This window comes from Triturus cristatus, chromosome 1_1, assembly GCF_964204655.1.
Source record: "Triturus cristatus chromosome 1_1, aTriCri1.1, whole genome shotgun sequence".
NCBI lineage: Eukaryota > Metazoa > Chordata > Amphibia > Caudata > Salamandridae > Triturus > Triturus cristatus.
Genome location: NC_140579.1, coordinates 949,996,786 through 950,020,173, shown reverse-complemented (window position 1 = coordinate 950,020,173; position 23,388 = coordinate 949,996,786). Strand labels below are relative to the sequence as shown.

The 23,388-nt window shown below is 48.0% G+C and overlaps 1 pseudogene; it reads left to right on the top strand.

Moving 5' to 3' along the window:
* LOC146871352 (uncharacterized) overlaps nucleotides 1-23,388 on the top strand; it is a 58,488-nt pseudogene that overhangs the window by 15,364 nt on the left and 19,736 nt on the right.

Sequence of the window (23,388 nt, the reverse complement as noted above, 5' to 3'; positions counted from 1 at the left end):
CTTGTTTTACAGTTGTAACGTGAAACCGACCGGAAGTATTGGATCGCTTTACATTACCTCCAGTTCCAAAGTAGCAGCTCGCCCTGATAACATTTTCTAGTGAGGACATCAGACAGGATTAGGTCTGCTTCTCGGCTTACTTGCTAAAAGCCATGTCTTCAACAATCGGCTCTTACCCTCTTTTTTTCCTCAATTTGATTTGCGGTAATATGGATCCAAATAAGAAAAACACTTTGGCTGCAGTAAAGCGCTACTTTTATTTGATCACTTTTCGTTAAACAGAGTTCGATTCTCCCGCACTGCTGCTGCCCCTCCCTCCCCCCCTTTCTTATTACCTCTTTCTTGCTCTCGCTCCTCCTCACTTTCTGAAAAACATTACTTCAACCAACTGCTCTTACCCCCTCTTTCCTTTACTTGATTTGTTCCCCTGTGAATGGATCCAAAAAACACACTTTTGCCTCACCTGCTGCTCCATGTGTCGGGCAGACGCATTTGAAGACGCCGGGGCGGAAGGGGGCTTTCAGCGCTCTCCTATAGGTATTTATATACATATTCAGCATGGTTAGGTAGCCTCAGGTGCAAATCCCTTGTAAGTCAAATTATTGTGAATGTAATCTGTGCAACACAGAGGAGCCTTGCTTAATAAACAAATAGTGGGCCTGGTAAATTAATATTTGTTCCCACTATGCTGACCGAGTGCACAACAGTGCTTCAGTGAATACACAGGCCTAAAAGGCGACAGGGTCCGTGGTTTGTCAACACTCTGGTGACTGCTGTTTTCTGTTTATTCCATTAAGTGGCATCTATTTGCCCCCTCAGACACACGTCACCTGCTCAGGTGTATGTGGGACGCTTATATTTTGCAGCCACCGGTTTTTAAAAGGGTAGTAGGCATAAAACCAGGGTCCACCCTGTACCACAGCATGTGTACACATGTCCCAAATAACCAATATCATTAGGCCACATTTATTCTTACCAACATTGCCTAAGCCTTATGAGTTTAGATACAGCCGGCCACGAAACACTGGGTACAATAGATATCTTTGAAGGTTTGCAGCGTGAATCTTTCTGGATTCACTATGCTGTGCATTATTCCGCCATCTAGTGGTTGGGTCTGGAATTGTAGTATTTCTTCTCTTTTTTTTTTTTTTCGTGGCCCAGGTGGGCGTCGACATACCACCATTTGGTGTCCTTCGTGACGTCGACGTGCTTCCTCCGGAAGCTCCCACCTTTGGTCGCCATCTTCAGATTCTTTTTTCCGCCGTTGGGTCTGGAACAACAGGAAGGAGCTCCAAGAACTTTGGAGAGAAGAATCGACAAAAGATCGGAATAGATCACCGGAGAAGACACCGGAGACCAAGTAAGAAGAAACTCGACTAGAGTTCAGAGAACTTCGAAGAATTTGACGTTTTTCGAAGGAGAATGGGCGTACAGGGGGGCTCCCTGGGCGCGGTGATGGACAAGACTCCGTTCAAATTCTGCGCAAACTGCCACCACTAGTACGCGCAGAAGGACCAACATCCGGTTTGCAATCTCTGCCTGCCGCTCGAAGCGAGGACTGTAACCCCTGTGCAGCGTTCACCCCGAAGACTCTCAGAGTAAGGGATAGACAGAGAAGAGCAAACTACAACATGCAGGGGCAGGGGACGCCCCCATCGCTACGAGACTTGGTACTCTCCAGCAGAGAGGAAGACAACGTAGCAGAAGGACCAGAAGAAGTCGAGGTCGAAAAGAAAACATCGAAGGAGGTAAGTCATCGAACACTAAACCCTTCACTGATACTCACAAAGGCGAGCAAAAGTCCTCGAAAGGAGCAGGGCCGTTGAAGCACTCTACGTCGACTACTGCATCCAGGGACAAACAGTCCATCGGATCCTCTGAGAAGGACCACCAGACGGCGAAATCCCAAGACAAGGGAAAGGCACCGAAGAGCAGCCATGAAAAAGAGGCCTCGACGTCGAAAGGCGAAGGCCCGAGACAGGTTTCGACTTCGACGTTGACAACCGCGAAGAGGAACGTCGAGGCCTTCGAAGCCGATCACTCGGCAGAGATGGAGAAGAAAAGACAGAGGCTCAAGGCTGAAATGGCTAACATCTTGCAATGCAAGAAAGACTTCGACGAAAAGCTAAAATCCTACAGCATACCGTCGAAGACTACACCCGAAACAGGAAAGGGCTTCGAGGAATTCGAAGCGCCGAACACACCTGAACCTGGAGAGGAACAGGAAGAGGACCTGTACTACGGGACAGGCGAAGGGGAAGAAGATGAGATTTACCAAGAGTCGACTGCTCCGGAGGCTCAAGACTTGTCGTGGGAAGATCTCGACACCGAATCACCGGAAGAGGGCGTAGACTCATATCCGTCAAGGCCTTCGCCGCCGGACGACATAGGGATCTACAATCAAGTCATCAAAAGAGCGGCTGAGATGTATGGGGTGCAGTTAGAGGAAGAGAAACCCCAGTCTTGCTTCCTCTTGGAGACCTTGCTGCCTTCACAAACTAGAAGCCAGTTCCTGCCCATGCTCCCAAGTGTGCTGTACCAGGGAAAGGAGACATTCAAAGAGCCTGCCATGTGTAGAGCTGTGACTCCACGAGCAGAGAAGAAATATAAACATTCTTCGAAATACTCCAAGTACATCAGAGGGTCAGTACCAGCCGACTCCATCATTACATCCACAGCTCGGAAAAGAGCAAATATACCCACAAACTCTGGCCCTCCACCAGACAAAGAGAGCAAGAGGATGGACATGATAGGTAGGAAGATGGAAAGGAGTGCAGCCATACAATGGCGCATCGCCAACTCCAATGCGCTCATTAACAGACACGCATACCAGCACTGGGAAGAAGTGGGAGAACTGCTCAAGCATGTACCAGAACAATACCAGAGAAGAGCAAGCCACCTGGTAGAAGAGGGGAAGAACATGGTTAATACATGTTTAAAGTCAGCCCTGGACGCAGCAGAGACATCGAGCAGGCAGATGATGCTGGGGGTCACAGAAAGGAGACATGCCTGGTTCCGAATTTTGGGATTCAAGAATGAGGTCCAAAACAACATCCTCAACACACCCTTCAATGGGGAACAACTGTTTGGAGCGCCAGTTGATGAAAAGCTGAACCAGCTGAAGAAAGATAACGAAACAGCGAGATCTATGGGGGCGCTGCAGTTCCGAGGTATGAGAAGAGGAACACCTTCCAGGAGACTGACAGGCAGAGGAAATCATCAGCCTGGGGCAACACACCAAACCACCCAGCAAAGTTATCAAGGAGGTAACCAAGGACAGCAGCAGCAAAGCTGGCAGTACCAGCCCCGTGGACAATCCTTTCGAGGGTGCGGCCGAGGAAGGGGTAACGGCCAGAGGGGAAGTCAGCCTCCCACAGGAAAGTGACTCACCAGCAGAAACAACATACTCCTGGATGAGACCTCAGGAAGTGCAAAAAGAGACAGGACAAAAACCAGCAAAAAAATAAAAAAATTCAAAGACTCCTCCAACACACATCACCGGTAGGAGGCAGATTAAGACACTTCCTCCACGAATGGAGGAAAATAACATCAGACAAATGGATATTAAAACTCATACAATATGGGTACTGTATAGACCTGGAAAGGCCACCACAAAACAGAAGGCCAAATGTCCAAGTGCGCACAATAAAAGAGCTGACACACTTGAGGGAGGAAGCAAGAGAATTGCTAAAGAAAGGAGCCATAGAAATTGTGCCACAAAAATAAAGGAACAAAGGGGTATACTCAACCTACTTCCTCATACCAAAGTAGACGGAACATTACGTCCAATTGTAGACCTCAGATTCCTAAACAGGTTCATAAAAACTCAAAAGTTCAAGATGACCTCCCTCCAAGAGGTCATACCACAACTACAAAGAGGAGACTACATGGCGACTATAAACTTAAAGGACGCCTACTTGCACATCCCCATCAACAGCAAACACAAACACCTCCTCAGGTTTGCAATAGGCACAAATCACTACCAGTTCACAGTGCTAGCTTTCGGTCTGAAATCAGCACTGAGAGTCTTCACAAAATGTCTGGCAGCAGTAGCAGCACACTTAAGGAGGAAGGGGATACATGTATACCCATACCTCGATGACTGGCTGGTAAAAGCAAGCTCATACCACAGGTGCAGGAAGCACATAGAGTGATACAGACGCTACCACAACTGGGGTTTTCAATCCATTGGAAGAAGACTTCAATAGAACCAGAACAACTCCAGAGGTTCTATGGGGCAGAAATCAACACCATACAATGCACGGTGATTCCACGTGCAAAGACGACTCTGGCTATATGCAAGAAGACGCGTCTTTGCCGCAAGGGGCAAGTTCTGACAGTGAGGACTGTGAGCAAACTGATGGGGATGATGGCATCATGCATACATTTGGTACCAAATATTCATCTACACATGAGGCCATTCCAAGAATGGATCCAGCAGCAATGGTCACAAGCGACAGGGAGTTGGGAGGATCTAGTGGTTGTCACACAAACAGTACAGCAAGAAATAGCGTAGTGGAACCAGAAGAACTTAGCACAGGGGAGAACATTTACACAACCAACTCCAACTGTAACCATTACAACAGACGCCTCCCAGAAAAGGTGGGGAGCGCACACAAACAACCTCAAAGTAAGGGGATTGTGGGGACATAAGGATGCAATAAAGCACATCAACTACCTAGAACTCAAGGCAGTGTTCCTAGCCTTAAAGGCCTTTCAGAAACTGCTGTACGGGAACAGAGTACTGATACAAACAGACAATACAACTACCATGTTCTACATCAACAAGCAAGGAGGGACACATTCAGTGACACTCTCACGGCTAGCTCAGGAAATATGGAGATGGGCAATCCCCAGAAAGATAGACCTATTAGCAATACATCTACCAGGGAAGGACAATGTAGAGGCAGACTGGCTCAGCAGACAGACATCAGCATCCCACGAATGGGAGATCAACCAACAGGAAATCCAGAAGGTATTCCACAAATGGGGGACTCGAAAAATAGACCTCTTTGCAACACACCAAAATGTCAAAACTTCGCATCCAGAGTACCGTCCAAACATTCCCTGGGGAATGCGCTATGCATAAGCTGGTCAGGGGCATGTGCATACGCTTTTCCACCAATACCACTACTACACAGAGTGCTGAACAAGTGCAGGATCAGCAGCATGACGCTCTTCCTTATAGCACCCCAATGGGCCAGGCAAACATGGTGCTCACACATCATGCAGATGTCACAAACGCACGCACACAGGTTCCCCGCCAGGAAGGACCTGCTAACAATGCAAAACGGAAGAGTACTACACCCAGAACCAGAAAACCTCCGCCTAGCTGCATGGCTCCTGAGGACCTAGAGTTCGCACACCTCAAATTACCGGCAAGTACGATGGCGGTACTCAGAGAGGCAAGAAGACCGACCACAAGGAAGTGCTACGTAGCAAAGTGGAAAAGATTCACCGAATGGTGCATTAGGGAAAATCTGCAAACAAAGATTACTAAGGAATCAACAGTACTAAGATACTTAACACATCTACTGCAAAACAAGCTAGGCTACACGTCCCTAAGGGTCCACTTAGCGGCAATTGTGGCTTACACAAGAGGAGAAACAGTAAGAAGTTTCTTCATATCACAGGTGGTAAAAAGATTCCTAGAGGGTGCAAAAAGGATCGCTCCTCCAGGCAGAATGCCAGCACCAGCATGGAACCTCAATATAGTGCTCACACAGTTAATGAAAGCACCAATTGATCCTATTCACAAAGCTACACTGCATATGCTCACACTAAAGACAGCCTTCCTAGTGGCTATCACATCACTACGAAGAGTGAGTGAATTGCAAGCGTTAACGCTCCAAGAACCCTACCTGCAAATACACAGTGATAGGATTGTCATGAGAACGGACCCGCATTTCATGCCAAAGGTGGTGTCTAAGTTCCACATCAACCAGACAGTTCAAATGCCAAGTTTTTTCCAAAAACCGTCCACGAGCACAGAAAGAGTCTAACACACACTGGACGCCAGGAGCGCAGTGATGCACTATATGGAAAGGACAAAAGAATGCAGAAAAACAAAGCAATTTTTTGTATCCTTCGCCAGCAGTTTTTGGGGACGACCGGTTACCAAAAATATCATTGCACGATGGATTGCGCAAACCATTCTGCTCTGCCATAAGCGGGCAGCTCAGCCATTGCAAGGAGCAGTTCATGCTCACTCAACAAGGAAGAAAGGAGCAACAATTGCATTTCTAGCAAACACACCTATCCAAGACATTTGCCAAGCAGCAACATGGACTTCAGTGCATACGTTCACTAAGCACTACAGTGTGGATATCCAAATGAACAAAGAAGCGCAAGTGGAACAGAAGGTCTTACAACACATTTTCAGTAACCAGTGCTCATCTTCCACCCAACCTCCACTCTGAGGAGAAACCGCTACAAAGTCGATGCACAGCATAGTGAATCCAGAAAGATTCACGCTGCAAAACGTATAGTTTCTTACCTGTCGGTTTGCAGCTTGAAATGTTTCTGGATTCACTAGCGAACCCACCCTCCTCCGCCAGAAAGATGAGACAGGAGGATAAAAGGAAGGTAGAAGGTGAAAAGACTTTACAAGGATCAAATGAGAAATCAAAGGGAGAAAAAAGAATCCGAAGATGGCGACCAAAGGTGGGAGCTTTCGGAGAAGCGCGTCGACGTCACGAAGGACACCAAATGGTGGTATGTCGACGCCCACCTGGGCCACGAAAAAAAAAAAAAAGAGAAAAAATACTACAATTCCGGACCCAACCACTAGATGGCGGAATAATGCACAGCATAGTGAATCCAGAAAGTCTTCAAGCTGCAAAACTACACCAACCGGTAAGAAACTATACGATATCTTCAATCCTGCAAAGTGCTTGTTGTTTTTAATGTACTGAATTGAGGATTGTAGGAGAGTGGCATCGACTGCATAGTTGCCCCCAACTTTTTGCTGATGTTTTTGCTGTTTTATGACTCTAGCCAGGCTGTGGCCCTGCTATCCAGGACCCCAGCCTATCTGCTTCCTCTGTTAAACGATGTGCGTACCCTAGGTACAACCCAATTGGATGCTGAGGATGCCCTGACAGTCCCTTGTAGATGGTTCCCTAGGTACCCAGGGCATGGGTCCCTCAGTAGGCCTACCAGGGCTGCAGCACTTATTGTGCCACCCTGGGACAGCCATACAAACTGACACCACCAGACCACTACTGTAGTCTGGGTAAGGTGGTGCTAGCACCCCTTACAGGGATATAGGTACCCTATATCCCACCCCATTACAACACATATACTCTCATAGGTCACCCCTATAGCAGGCCTTGGTTATCCTACAAGGCAGGGTGCTGAGGTATGTGTGAGGGGGGACCCCTACATGAGTAGGGCCTCTCTGCAACCTTCGTAAAATCATTGCTGGGTTGTTTGTAGTGTAGCCATACCATATACTCTTAACCGCATTATAAGTCTATTGCGATAACGCGATAACTTAAGAATGGCTACACAGAAAAATATTGTGTTTGTTGTCAAACATGTAGGAATCATACCCCCAGTCCAGCCATGGGCATGAGGGTACGATTCCCCCCTGCTAGAGGGGCGATATGGGAAAAGCAGTAGAATTTGGACACCAATTTAACAGTGCACAAGTAACACAAAATGGCTACTGCCCGCCACCTACACGTCCCTGGCTGGCTGTTGCTGGGGAAAATCCCAGCCTCGCCAGCTGGACAATAGGGCTCCTGTGGCAGAGAGGTGCTAGCATCTCCCCAGACAGGATAATGTGGATTGGAACAGGGTGGGTGCACCAAATGTCCTTTCAGAGTTGCACGTAGGCAGCTGCAGAGACCTCATTCTGCATACACCGCTTGGAACCGGTTCAGGGGCATCCTGCCCCTCGCCCAGGCGGGAAACACACAAAGGGGAGAGGGTGTAGCCACCCTTTCCCGCCTCACCTCTCATTGGTGGACACTACTCTGGACACACCCCTAATCTTGGGGATAAAGGTGAATAACGTGGCCCCAGAGCCTCAGATTAATCTTGAACTTTACAGTCTTGACCTTCGACTTGCTGCTGCCCAACTGACGGAAGAAATCTCCCTTGGGATAAAGGAGTTATCCCCCTGCTTGGCAGGCACCTGAAACACTGCAAGTGACCCGGTTGGAACCTCGCTGCTCCTATGGACTTCGACGACTTCCAGCACCCTTGAGGTGAGTTTCCAGCACATCCCAGAGGCCAGTGAGTGTGCTCAACAAGTTTGGGCACCGTGGACCGCGTGGGTGCCGAGATCCCCAATACCGCAGGACACCAGCCACCTCTTGCGTAGCACACGACCCTGACCAGTGGGGAAATTGTGCTTTGGCCCGTTTTTGAGCCAACCACTCTACAGCAATTGTGTCAAAGACCAGCACCCTAGCCCCCTCCGGTGGCCCGTGGGTGCCCTTTTACGCACTCCAAATTGCCGCCTCCTGCGGTCCCTTGTCTCTCGACTTGTGGGCCCTAGCAGAGGTCTATTTCTACAATCAAGAGTTCTCCTGGTTGCTCCAGGCCTGCTCTACAGTCTCCTTGAAGGAGACCTCTCCCAGACCTCGTGGGTCTGCACTGTAGCAGATTTGTTAATCTTTCGTGGGTTGCGGTTGCCAAGGCTTAGTGGATCTAATCCGGACACTAACACCGCAGCGACCATCATCCAACATGGGACACTTGCCCTCCAGAAGCTGGCCTTCCTTGAAGCCTCCCGGAGCCCGTGGCTGCAGATCCAAGTTACACCACTTTCCACCTGAAGCACCCGACATCGAAGGGCTCTTTGCTTTGAGCCTCCTGGTCACTTTGCCGTGACCCAGACTCTGTCCCCTCTGCTTTCAGGTTCTTCTCTACAATCTTCACATCTTTGATCTTCACGGAATCATCAACGCTTTTGGCTAGCAGAACTTTTGACTTTTTTCCCATTGAAAATCAGCCCGCGACCCGACAGCAGAAACGACCTATGCACCCGGCTTCCCTGGGGCAGGTAACAGTGGTACCTCAGTACTCTTGTGGTAGTGGGCTCCTCAAAAGCTTAAGTCTGAAGTTTTAACTTTGTACTCCTGCTAGAAGTATTTTTAAACTGTTTATTTCCAACCGCGACATTCTCCCTAGGCTGTAATAGAGATCCCGATAGCAGCTACTTCCACTGCACGCGACTCCCGTGGGTCCCCTTCCTCATAACCTGGGGTGGATTCTTAAGGGGCCAGCGATCCTAAATGCCCTAGGCATTGTCTGTAGAATTGTCGTGGTTCTTATACCACTTTTTTAGTATATGGTTTGGTCCCCCCCTGGGGCCCAATGTTAATAGTGCTATTTATTGTATCTATCAATGCTTGTTTGAAATTGTAACTTTGCCACAGCTTCATAAAGAGACTGTGGGATTCTGTCTAGAATAAATACATATATTTTATATATATACCTGTGTGGGCTACTCTTTCATTTGGTTATTCAAGAGGTTATTATGGTAAAACAATAAGCTTAACACTCCTTCAAGACTTAGCCTGAAGGCTGCTCTCCACAGCTACCACTAGGATAGCTATCTTTAAAGGTTGTCTTAAACCTATCATCAATAAGAGTCGAATTGGACTGGTGCAAGGTGTCCCTATAACTAAGAGACAGCATATGCCAGGCCAACTTCTCACATTGGTGGCAGCGGTGGGATTCAAGCTTGCCATTGTTTTACCAGATAACAAATTGAATTTCTAAAGTGAAAGCCACTTGGTACCAAAGGTACATATAAATTCAAGCTTAGAATACGATAAGTTCTACTGAACTTAGGAGTTGTGTGTAGAGGGTTTAGCACTCCTTGACTACAACTCAAGAAAGGGTTCAGTAGGCCACACTTAGTGTAGGTAGATACACCACTATCACTACACTAGAAATGTCTTTAAGTTCAGGTGCCCATAAGGCTCTGGAAGGACCCCAAAGGGTCCCAGTCGACAAATATGAGCATCTCTCCTTTGCTGATCTTAGGGAGATGTGCACCTTTAGGAAACTTAAGACAAACAAAGGTGCCAATACCCAACGTCTCAGGGAAATCCTGCTCATAGCAGACTTTAAGCAGACTTTAGGGTCTGATGGGGTAGACAGGTTGAGTGGGCATCCATCAGAAGAGGACCCTCCCAGAGAGGACTCTGATGAGGACCAGGAAGAGGATGAAGATCCTGACCTGGAAGAACCAGACCACTCACAACATGGAGGTGATGGCCCAAAAGGCACTCTCTCCATCCCTAAAGGGAGAGTGGTGGATGCAAGAAGGAACAGAACCCCCTCAGTGGGGTCCAACCATTCTAGGAGATGCAAAAGGACCTCTGCCTCTCCTCAGAGGAGAGAATCCTCCCAAGAGAGGAAATGCAGACTGATCCAGTTTGAGCACGCAAAACTACAGCTCAGGAGAGAACAGTTAGCATTGGACAGGGAGTCCCTGGAGCTTCAGAAAGCTTCGAGAAAGTGGGGTCTAGAGACCCCTGGTAGCAGTAATGAACCGCCTAGAGTTAGAGAGAAAGTCCCTGACAATAGGAACCTCCACAAGATTGTGCCCCCCTATAATACAGGGGATGACATCCACAAATGGATATCTGCTCTTGAGAGGGCCTGTAAAGTACAAAGGGTCCCAGTAGAGCAGTGGGCAGCAATCCTGTGGCTCTCCTTTGGAGACAAAGGTAGAGACAAGCTCCTCTCTGTAAGAGAAGAGGATACTGATGAGTATTACATCTTGAGAGATGCTTTAATAGATGGGTTTGGCTTAACCACTGATCAATACAGACTTAAGTTCAGAGATACCCAAAAAGCACAGAATCAAGATTGGGTAGATTTTGTTGATTGTGATACCAAGGCACTGGAAGGTTGGTTAACTGGCAGTAAGGTGAATGATTACCAAGGATTGTATAATCTCATAATGAGGGAGCAGATTCTTAATAATTGTCAGAACCAGCTTTTACATCAGCACCTGGTAGACTCTGATCTGACCTCTCCCCAAGAATTGGGAAAGAAGGCAGACAAATGCGTCAGAACCAGGATTAAGCAGAAGGTCCAGCCCTTGGGGGGTGCAACTAAAAAGGAAGATGCCAAAAGCTCTGAGAAGAGTGGGGGAAAGGGAAAAGACCAGCAGTCTTCAACAGGCCCCCAAAAATCTGCATCTGACAATACCCAAGCTAATAAAGCTAAACAACCAAGGAAGCCATGGTGTAAGTTCTGTAAGCAGAAGACCCATTGGACTTCAGATTGTAATAAGGCCAAAGACTCCACAAGTACCACTCCACCTGCCCCTAAGGCAGCTGCTCCCCCTAGTGCAACCATAGGTGGGGGTACACAGAACAAGGGCATAGTAGGGTTGACCCTGGGATCTGGAGAGGACTCTGGCCTAGTCAGAACTCCTACTCAGGCTGTTCTAGTTTGTGATGGGGACCTGTCCCTGTTTGTGAGCCCCAGTGGTCTGGGCAAATACAGACAACAGCCAAAAATAAATGAAAGGGAGTCACTAGCTTACAGGGATACAGGGGCCAGTGTCACCATGGTGACTAAGGACCTTGTAGACCCTAACCAGATCATACTTGGGGAAATTTACCAAGTGACCAATGCAAGCAACGTTAGTACTGACCATGCTCTAGCAGTTGTGAACTTCTCCTGGGGAGGGGTAACTGGCCTCAAGAAAGTTGTGGTGAGCGCAGACCTACCTGTTGAATGTTTACTAGGGAATGATTTGGAGACCTCAGCATGGGCTGAGGTGGAGCTAAGTACCCATGCAGCAATGTTGAGTATACCAGCAGAAGTGTTTGCCCTGACAAGGTCAAAAGCAAAGCTGACAGGAACTGAACAGGCCTTGGATCCTGGAAAAATGGACCAAGGACCTTCCAAGAGGAGGAGTAGCAGGGGTAAGGCAGAGCCTCCCCCCCAGGAACAGTCTGTAGAGACTCTTTTAGCAGAAGAGGATCTATCTCCTGAAGAAGGAACTGCCCCAGAGGAACTGGAACCTGCTCAGGTTGAGTTCTTGGGGGCAGGGGGACCTTCTAGGGCAGACTTGAGCCTGGAGCAGCAGAGCTGCCCTACTCTTGAACCCCTCAGACAGCAAGCTGCTGCTGAGGCTGCAGGGAATGCCAGTGGGACCCATAAGATTTATTGGGATGAAGGGCTCCTTTACTCTGAGGGTCGAGACCCCAAGCCTGGTGCAGCCAGGAGGTTGGTCATACCTCAAAAGTTTAGGGGTTCCTGCTCACACTGGCCCATGATATTCCCTTAGCAGGACACCTGGGCCAAAACAAGACTTGGGACAGAATTGTCCCTCACTTTCATTGGCCCCAGATGAGTGAAGACTGTAAGAGCTTTTGCAGCTCTTGCATTACCTGCCAGGCAAGTAGCAAGGCAGGTAAATCCACAAAGGCCCCCCTGATACCATTGCCTGTGGTCGGGGTGCCCTTTGAGCGGGTGGCGATTGACATAGTTGGTCTCCTGGACCCACCAACAGCATCTGGGCACAGGTTCATTCTAGTGGTAGTGGATCATGCCACGAGATACCCAGAAGCTATTCCCCTTAGGACCATCACAGCACCTGTGGTGGCAAGGGCCCTCCTGGGAGTATTTTCCAGGGTGGGGTTTCCTAAGGAGGTATTGTCTGACAGAGGTACAAACTTTATGAGTAGTTACCTGAAGGCAATGTGGAAGGATTGTGGGGTTAACTATAAGTTCACCACCCCTTACCACCCACAATGCAATGGTCTTGTTGAGAGGTTCAACAAGACCTTAAAGGGTATGATCAAAGGGCTCCCAGAAAAGCTTAGGCGAAAATGGGATGTTCTTCTGCCCTGCCTTCTCTTTGCATACAGAGAGGTGCCACAAAAGGGGGTTGGTTATAGCCCTTTTGAACTTTTGTTTGGCCATCCTGTTAGAGGGCCACTTTGTCTAGTGAAGGAGGGATGGGAGCAACCTCTCAAACCCCCTAAACAGGATATTGTGGACTATGTACTTGGTCTCCGCTCCAGGATGGCTGAGTACATGAAGAAGGCAACTAAAAACCTGGAGGCAAGTCAGGAATTACAGAATGCCTGGCATGACCAAAAGGCTGTCCTGGTGGTGTACTAGCCAGGACAGAAGGTATGGGTGTTGGAGCCAGTGGCCCCAGCAGCTCTCCAAGATAAGTGGAGTGGACCCCATACCATTTTGGAGAAAAAGGGAGAGGTTACCTACTTGGTAGACCTTGGCACTCCCAGAAGTCCCCACAGGGTACTTCATGTCAATAGGTTGAAAGCATATGTGGACAGGGCTGACATGGGCTTGCTCATGGCAACAGATGAGGGACAGGAGGAAGAGAGTGACCCTCTCCCAGACCTGCTCTCTCAGAACCCTGACGATGGGTCAGTTGATGGAGTAGCCTTGGCAGGCAGCCTCACTGACCAGCAGCAAGCTGACTGTAGACAAGTTCTTCAGTCTTATAGACATATGTTTTCTCTGACTCCAAGTCAGACCCCCTGGTGCACTCATGAAGTAGACACTGGGGACAGTCTGCCTGTCAAGAATAAAATCTACAGGCAACCTGACCATGTCAGGGACTGCATAAGGACAGAAGTCCAAAAGATGTTGGAGTTGGGAGTGATTGAGCCCTCAGATAGCCCTTGGGTTAGCCCAGTAGTCCTAGTACCAAAACCTCACACCCAGGATGGTAAGAGAGAGATGAGGTTCTGTGTCGACTACAGGGGACTCAATGCAGTCACTAAGACTGATGCTCACCCAATTCCCAGAGCAGATGAGCTCATGGATAGATTGGCATCAGCCAAATATCTGAGCACATTTGATCTGACAGCTGGCTACTGGCAGATAAGGTTAGCTGAGTCTGCAAAAGCCAAAACTGCATTTTCTACCCATAGAGGGCATTATCCATGTATTGTGATGCCCTTTGGTTTGAAAAATGCACCTGCCACTTTTTAAAGGTTGGTGAACCAAGTCCTCTCAGGCCTGGAAGACTTTAGTGCAGCATATCTAGATGATATTGCTGTCTTTAGCTCCACCTGGGAAGATCACCTGATCCACCTGAGGAAAGTTTTGGAAGCCCTGCAAAAGGCTGGGCTCACTATCAAGGCTACTAAGTGCCAGATAGGGCATAGTCAGGTTGTGTACCTGGGTCACCTTGTAGGTGGAGGCCAGGTTCAACCACTTCAGAGCAAAATCCAGACCATAATGGACTGGGTTGCTCCAACCACCCAGACTCAGGTTCGAGCTTTCTTGGGCCTGACTGGTTATTATAGGAGGTTTGTAAAGGGATATGGATCCATTGTGACCCCCTTGAATGACCTCACCTCTAAGAGGATGCCCAAAAAGGTTCAGTGGACTGTCAGCTGTCAGAAAGCTTTTGATGACCTAAAACAGGCAATGTGCTCTGCTCCAGTGCTCCAAAACCCCAACTACTCCAAAGAATTCATAGTTCAAACTGATGCTTCAGAGGTGGGGGTAGGTGCTGTGTTATCACAACTGCATGAGGAGGGCCAGGATCAACCAGTAGCTTTTATTAGCAGAAGGTTGACCCCCAGAGAGAAACGTTGGTCAGCTATAGAGAGGGAGGCCTTTGCTGTGGTCTGGGCCTTGAAGAAGCTGAGGCCATACTTGTTTGGCACTCACTTCCTTGTTCAAACAGACCATAAGCCCCTCCTATGGCTAAAACAGATAAAGGGTGAAAACCCCAAACTACTCAGGTGGTCCATCTCCCTACAGGGGATAGACTATACATTGGACCATAGACCTGGGAGCAACCAGCAACCATGCCAATGCAGATGGCCTCTCTAGATATTTCCACTTAGAACATGAAGACTCAACTGGTCAAGGTTAGTTTAATGTTCCTGTGTTTGGGGGGGGGGTTATGTAGGAGAGTGGCATCAACTGCATAGTTGCCCCCAACTTTTTGCTGATGTTTTGACTGTTTTATGACTCTAGCCATGCTGTGGCCCTGCTATCCAGGACCCCAGCCTATCTGCTTCTTCTCTAAACTGATGTGAGTACCCTAGGTACAACCCAATTGGATACTGAGGATACCCTGTCAGCCCTTGTAGATGGTACCCTAGGTACCCAGGGCATGGGTCCCTCAGAGGCCTACCAGGGCTGCAGCACTTATTGTGCCACCCTGGGACAGCCATACAAACTGACACCACCAGACCACTACTGTAGTCTGGGTAAGGTGGTGCTAGCACCCCTTACAGGGATATAGGTACCCTATATCCCACCCCATTACAACACATATACTCTCATAGGTCACCCCTATAGCAGGCCTTGGTAATCCTACAAGGCAGGTTGCTGAGGTATGTGTGAGGGGGGACCCCTACGTGAGTAGGGCCTCTCTGCAACCTTCGTAAAATCATTGCTGGGTTGTTTGTAGTGTAGCCATACCATATACTCTTAACCGCATTATAAGTCTATCGCGATAACGCCACAACTTGAGAATGGCTACACAGAATCATATCGTGTTTGGTGTCAAACATGTAGGAATCATACCCCCAGTCCAGCCATGGGCATGAGGGTACGATTCCCCCCTGCTAGAAGGGCGATATGGGAAAAGCGGTAGAATTTGGACACCAATTTAAAAGTGCACAAGTAACACAAAATGGCTACTGCCCGCCACCTACACGACCCTGGCTGGCTGTTGCTGGGGAAAACCCCAGCCTTGCCAGCTGGACAATAGGGCTCCTGTGGCAGGGAGGTGCTAGCATCTCCCCAGACAGGATAATGTGGATTGGAACAGGGTGGGTGCACCAAATGTCCTTTCAGAGTTGCACGTAGGCAGCTGCAGAGACCTCATTCTGCATACACCGCTTGGAACCGGTTCAGGGGCATCCTACCCCTCACCCAGGCGGGAAACACACAAAGGGGAGAGGGTGTAGCCACCCTTTCCCACCTCACCTCTCATTGGTGGACACTACTCTGGACACTCCCCTAATCTTGGGGATAAAGGTGAATAACGTGGCCCCAGGGCCTCAGATTAATCTTGAACTTTACAGTCTTGACCTTCGACTTGCTGCTGCCCAGCTGACGGAAGAAATCTCCCTTGGGATAAAGGAGTTATCCCCCTGCTTGGCAGGCACCTAAAACACTGCAAGTGACCCAGTTGGAACCTCGCTGCTCCTACGGACTTCGACGACTTCCAGCACCCTTGAGGTGAGTTTTCAGCGCATCCCAGAGGCCAGTGAGTGTGCTCAACGAGTTTGGGCACCGTGGACCGCGTGGGTGCCGAGATCCCCAATACCCCAGGACACCAGCCACCTCTTGCGTAGCACACAACCCTGACCAGTGGGGAAGTTGTGCTTTGGCCCGTTTTCGAGCCAACCACTCTACAGCAATTGTGCCAAAGACCAGCACCCTAGCCCCCTCCGGTGGCCCGTGGGTGCCCTTTTACGCACTCCAAATTGCCGCCTCCCGCGGTCCCTTGTCTCTCGACTTGTGGGCCCTAGCAGAGGTCTATTTCTACAATCAAGAGTTCCCCTGTTTGCTCCAGGCCTGCTCTACAGTCTCCTTGAAGGAGACCTCTCCCAGACCTCGTGGGTCTGCACTGTAGCAGATTTGTTAATCTTTTGTGGGTTGCGGTTGCCAAGGCTTAGTGGATCCAATCCGGACACTAACACCGCAGCAACCCTCATCCAACAAGAGACAGTCACTCTCCAGAAGCTGGCCTTCCTTGAAGCCTCCAGGAGCCCGTTGCTGCAGATCCAAGTTACACCACTTTCCACCTGAAGCACCCGACATCGAAGGGCTCTTTGCTTTGAGCCTCCTGGTCACTTTGCCGTGACCCAGACTCTGTCCCCTCTGCTTTCAGGTTCTTCTCTACAATCTTCACATCTTTGATCTTCACGGAATCATCGACGCTTTTGGCTAGCAGAACTTTTGACTATTTTCCCATTGAAAATCAGCCCGCTATCCGACAGCAGAAACGACCTATGCACCCGGCTTCCCTGGGGCAGGTAACAGTGGTACCTTGGTACTCTCGTGGTAGTGGGCTCCTCAAAAGCTTAAGTCTGAAGTTTTAACTTTGTACTCCTGCTAGAAGTATTTTTAAACTGTTTATTTCCAACCGCGACATTCTCCATAGGCTGTAATAGAGATCCCGATAGCAGCTACTTCCACTGCACGCGACTCCCGTGGGTCCCCTTCCTCATAACCTGGGGTGGATTCTTAAGGGGCCGGCGATCCTAAATGCCCTAGGCATTGTCTGTAGAATTGTTGTGGTTCTTATACCACTTTTTTAGTATATGGTTTTGTCCCCCCCTGGGGCCCAATGTTAATAGTACTATTTATTGTATCTGTCAATGCTTGTTTGAAATTGTAACTTTGACACAGCTTCATAAAGAGACTGTGGGATTCTGTCTAGAATAAATACATATATTTTATATATAGACCTGTGTGGGCTACTCTTTCATTTGGTTATTCAAGAGGTTATTATGGTAAAACAATAAGCTTAACACTCCTTCAAGACTTAGCCTGAAGGCTGCTCTCCACAGCTACCACTAGGATAGCTTTCTTTAAAGGTTGCCTTAAACCTATCATCAATAAGAGTCGAATTGGACTGGTGCAAGGTGTCCCTATAACTAGGAGACAGCATATGCCAGGCCAACTTCTCACAAGGATGCAACAAACGTACAAGCAGACATTTTGGTGTTTGAACAGGTTTGCTTTTTTGCCTCGTCTATGTGAGCATAGTGGAGAATTTTGGTGTGCCTGTATATAAGCACTGCGCTCTGGAATGTACAGTGAATATTTTACTGTGCCCATTGTAAAGGCACTGCTGTCAACGTAGAGTGCATTGGTGATATTTCGTTTGTTAGGCTTTCTGCTCTTTATGGAAGTAAGCAAAAGATAGCGGTTTTCCTTATTTAACTTTATAAAATATGTACCACAGCTTTCCGTTCAGGGATGTGCTCTTTTTAAAGGATACAAGCAATGGACATTGAAACAAGTCCCTTCCAGCCCTGTAGTCCTATTCAGTGAAACCTGCTTTACCTAATCCTCTATTTCCTATGAGTGTTTGCTATTTCCAGGATGTTCATTTTTTTCCCAGCCAGCATGTTACTCTTGTCTCCCCTCCCTCATAACCTATTTCCTATTTTGATGTTCTCCTGCATCGCAAGGTCATATGAATTGCAATAGCGCTATGCAAATATCATCACTCCACGGCATACAAAAGTAAAAACATTGTCATTTTCAACACCAAAAGCTCTAGCTTTGGCAAATGCTTTTTGTTAGAAATAGGGGTCTCTAGTTGGCAGAGGTAGGTACCTTTGACCAAATAGGGACCATTGCTTTTAGTCCGGGTAAGGGGGAAACACACTCTAGATAACCCCTGCTCTCCCCCTTGGTAGCTTGGCACAAGCAGACAGGCTTATCCCAAAGGCAATGTGCAAAGTATTTGTACCAACACTCACGGTAACACAGTGAAAACACCACAAAGGGACACCACACCAGTTTAGAAAAATAAAGTATCTTTATCTAAATGTAACAAGACCAAAATGACAAAAATCCAGCATACACAATTAAAGCTATTCTTTGAAATGATCTTGGAATGTTCTTTGGAAGGTTATTATTAAAAACAAACTCGTAGATTCTGTATTCCTTTTGGCAAATGTCGGAGGGGTCAAACATTCACAGATTTACGATAGTTCACTTGCAGCGACTGTGTTGATGCCCTTAAAAGTTTTGTTTACAAGCACACTTCACTTGGTCCCGGTGTGTATTGCCCCTCCTGCTCTCAAAATCCACTTTACCAACAACCGGGCTGACTCTGGGGGCAACCGCTAGGAACATATAGCCCCCGATGCTCTCTCAACAAGAAACAGCGACGGAGACGGGACCACTGGTACCGCCGATCCCTTCGGGTCATTGACGCCACCAGGAGAGGAATCTTCGCTAGCAGGAACAGCTCCCCGCATACCCACAACCCAGCGCCACTCGCAGCAGTTCAGAGTTCAATCTGAACATTACCTGGGGGGTTGCTCTCTCTCGTCCTTGCTGCTGACGTCCTGCTGGGTGGTTCCGCTGGCCGAAGTGGAACAGTGCAGGAGAGTCCTGGTTGCTATGCAACGCCTCGCAGTAGTGTGGGTCCCAGCGCGGCTTTCTGTCTGGCGTCAGCAAACTTGGTGTCAGGCACTTAGTTAATCAAACAGCCATGGCAGGCTTTGCGAGGGGCTCCATGCAGGCAGGGCTGCGCGCTGGCACACAGCGGCGCTGCTACTCTGGTCGGTGATGGTATCGAATACACCGTACTTGGGATAATCAATACCCCTGGATCTCACTGCAGGTTACACGGATGTTGCACGTTGTGCCCAGACACACGCACACAGCGGTTGCAGAGATCTTGGAAACTTTGGTGTTCCTGAGTTTCCACAACAGGAGGCCAGCTCTTCTCAGGCCCTTGGAGATTTCCTTTCAAGCAGGGGACACAGCACACAGCAAAGTCATTTCCTCCCCTTGGCAGAATAGCAACTGCAGGTTATCCCAGAACACACAGCAAGGACAGTACTTCTCAGTTTCTTCCACTCTTCTCCTCAGCAAAGGTTCCTCTTGATTCCAGGATGATCTAAAAGTCAGGGGTTTCAGCTCTAATATTTATACCCCAAATGTCTTTGTTCTCTATGTGTAAGGGGTCCTGAACCCAGTCCAAACCAGTTCTGAGTGCACTCTGCCAGTGCACAACTTCTTCCTTTGTCAGGGTTATAGCATATGAGGGGTGAAATACACTGCAGACGGAGAATGAAACGTTCCTGGGGAATTTAATCTGAAGAATATTGTCAACTGTGTTGTGGACTTGAGTCCGATAAGTCAGTAATAGTGGGCATTCATATAGCATGTGTATCAGGTCAGCATGGGGGAGTTGCAAGACCAGCAGTTGCCTTTCTCCAAAAGGCCTAGAGTGGTGGGTCGGTGAGGTGTATAGTATGTCCAATGGAGAGTAAGAAGTTTGGTCTGGGCAAGGTTAGGAGTTATTTTGGGGGAAAAAGGAGAGGACCAAAGTTTTGGCCAAACAATATGACTGGTTACGTAGGCTGTCCTGAGACCATTCCTTCTGCCATTTCTGTTGTAGAGATTTGCAGAGAGGTGGATGAGGGATTGAGTTTGGTTTCAATCTTAGAAGCTACATGGCCACCTCTTCGAAGCTTGTTTTAAAAAGGATGGGAGTGAGGCAGATTTAATTGAGAAGTGTTAGAAATGGGAGTCTCTAGTTGGCAATGGTCTGCACCTTTGTCCAAATAGGGACCCTTGCTTCTAGTCAGGATAAGGGGATACACTTCTAAAAATAACCCCTGCTCACCCCCTTGGTAACTTGGCATGAGCAGACCGGCTTATCTCGGAGGCAGTGTGTAAAGCTTTTGTGAACACATCAGTAACAGCGAAAACACTACAAATGGACACCACACCAGTTTAGAAAAATAAGTAATCGTTATCTAAACAAGACCAAACAAAAAAATTCACAATCCAGTATTAAAAATAAGGTTTTTAAATGGTAAAAATAGTTCAGTTCAAGCAAGTTGTAAATGCAACACTTTTCCAACAAAGTACCATAGATGCGTCATGCAAAACAATCAAAAGGGTCGCAGGGAAGGCGATGCGTCCGTTCCTTGCTTCGGGGGAGGCGAGACACCTGTTCCTTACTGCAGCGCAGGGGAGGTGATGCGTCTGTTCCTTACCGGAGAGGAGAGGATGCGTCTGTTTCTTACTGACTTCTGGTTACGATGCGACAAGATGGCGCCTCAATGCGTGGCGACGATCCGGTGCGATGTGATAAAATGGCGACTTGATGCAATGCGACGATCCGAACTATGCGTTAACGTTTGCAGCCGCAGGGCAGGTGCTGCGACAATCTTCTTGGCGATGTGTCGGGACTCGGTGTGGATGCAGCGTGCTTCTTCTCCGCGGCTCGGCAATGCGTCGGAACCAGGTGCAGATGCGGCACGCGTCTTTTCCGTGACTCGGTGGTGCGTCGGGACTCTGTGCGGATGCTACACGCTTCTTCCTCGTTGCGTCGATCTTCCAGCTCCCAACAACCCCTGCTTGAAAGGAAATCTCCAAGGGCCTGAGAAGAGCTGGTCTCCTGTTGTGGAAACTCAGGAATACCAAAGTTTCCAAGATCTCTGCAAATCTGGCAAGACATGCAAATAAAAAAGGAATGTTCATGCTTCGTAGCTATGGCCTGAAGGAGAGAAAGCCTTTCCTCATTTGAATATTGGGTTTGGAGTAATCTTGTGAGATGGTGATCCGGTGGCCCTCCCAGGCGAGATATTTGTGTTTACGTATGAATTCTAAAATTATTTCCATGTTTTGGTATCTGAGAGGTTTTCAAATTATTGGTCTTGGTGGACCAGATGGAGCAGCATGGTTGTGTTGTCATGTTGGAATGCGATGTGCCTTCAGATTGTTTAAAGAGGTGGGTAATGCGTGGGATCCAGTCTTCTAGAAAGGTGGTGTAGGAACCATGTTGTCTATCGCAGTTTTCTGGGAAGACGAAGAGTCTTCCAATTCTAAATGGAACATTACATCAGGAGTGACGTTTTGTGAAGATAATTGAGGTCTTTTTTCCACGGTGAATGTTTTATCTTCCAGATCACTAATGCGGCGTTCAGCTGCCGACAGTTTCTCAGTGACTGCTTACTGTTGGAACTCATGCCTGTAACATCTTGTTGTATTATGTCCACGCTAAGCTTTGTGGTTTGTGCAAGCTTAAAGACATCAGAGTTTTCTGAGGATGAAGTCCATCATGTCCTTAAGTTTAGTTTTGCTTTTGATGGGTGAATCTGGTTTTGATTTTGTTCTGTTCGTTGCCGATTTGGAGTCTTTTTCACCCATCCCGAGGATTTGTGTTCTCGGTTTGTTGTAAAGGGATATGGCAGCGATTACGGCTTAGGCACATATAGTTCAAGCAGTGGGATGGACAGATTTGTCACAATTGACAAGTTTTTAGCTTACCAGGTTGGCTGCTCGTCTTAACTGTTTTACTTTCTGGTATTCAGTATGCTTGCTGGCTACTTGCTGGTGATTACTTAGGCACATATAGGTCAAAGTGCCTAGTTGTCCGAATGAATTAATTGAAGACCCAGTGCTTGAAGGTGGTTTCATCAGGTGGTTTCACCTATTGATTTTATCTGGTGGCTATGACTGGAGCGCTGGCGGGTGGGGAGCAGGGATTCTTCTGCTCCTGAACGAGTATCTGCTCTCTTGTTCAGTACTAGAGCTACACTTGGAGTCACTTAGTTTGCTAGACAGAGCCGGGTGACCTTTCCAGAAACTGAACACAGAGCAGCAACTCCCCAGTGGTGCAGGCTAAGGGCTGTTAGGAAGTGGGGATCAACCCCATGTGATACGCTGTGCAATCCTTTTGAAAGCTCTGTTGCGAAGGGGCAGACAGGCACGCACTATCTGTAATCCTGAAAACACGTGGGAGAGGCCCTTACTGGAGGTGTAGGTCCCAGGAAGCAAGGTGGGACCTGAGTGAGATGCATACATGTCAGCATGAGCCGCGATTAGCTGGCTCACATGTATGTATCAGCGAAGATGCTCACACGAAGTCCCTGCACCGTGGGTAAAGTAACGACGCTCTACTGCCACCACGGTACTTGCAGCGGAGTGATTGTTTGGCCTACGCTTGCAGCGATGGCAACGTCTGGTTGCCTGGTGAGTGTGCGATGTACTTATCATTGAGCATACTGCTTTTCAGGGAGAGTGGGAGGGTTGAAATTAATCACATGCCACAGTTATGTTGGAAAGGCCACTGTTGTGATCTTGCATTCATTCCACTAATATGACATGTCTGTGGAATGTGGAACGTCCTGTGTGAGCTTGTAGCTCAGAGGTTCCAGAGGTGACTGTTGGTCTGGTCTGCAGCAGCTGTGGCTAATAAATACACTACTTGAAGTAATCCTACTTGATGTCCTACAATCATTATTACTTCACTACAATTTGGCGACGAGGATGGGATTTGTTTTTATAAATTAACAATACTTTTTAAATTGAATTGTTTCTCTTCTTTCTTTTTTTTAAATACTGTGTATATATATATGGACTTCCTATTAGTCAGCAAAGGAGAATCAGTTAGCATTCTAGTAGTTGATGGCAAAACTAGTCCTTCCTCGATTTCCTATGCTTCCCTTTGAAAGAACATAGAGGTGTTATTTTGAAGAAAACGACATGGTGCTGGCTGGCTGTCACTTCAGTAAGAAACAGTTCTATTTTTTTCCTTTACTTTCAATTCCAATCTAACTCGCGTTGTACTCGTGGCCACAGTGCTGGAACACTCAAATCAACAATAGTAACTCGCGTTAAACTTCACGCGGCAAGGCAGTCTAAAAGCTTTCAGCACAGCATAAAGCTTTCACAGGCAATTATCTTCACGCTTGGCTT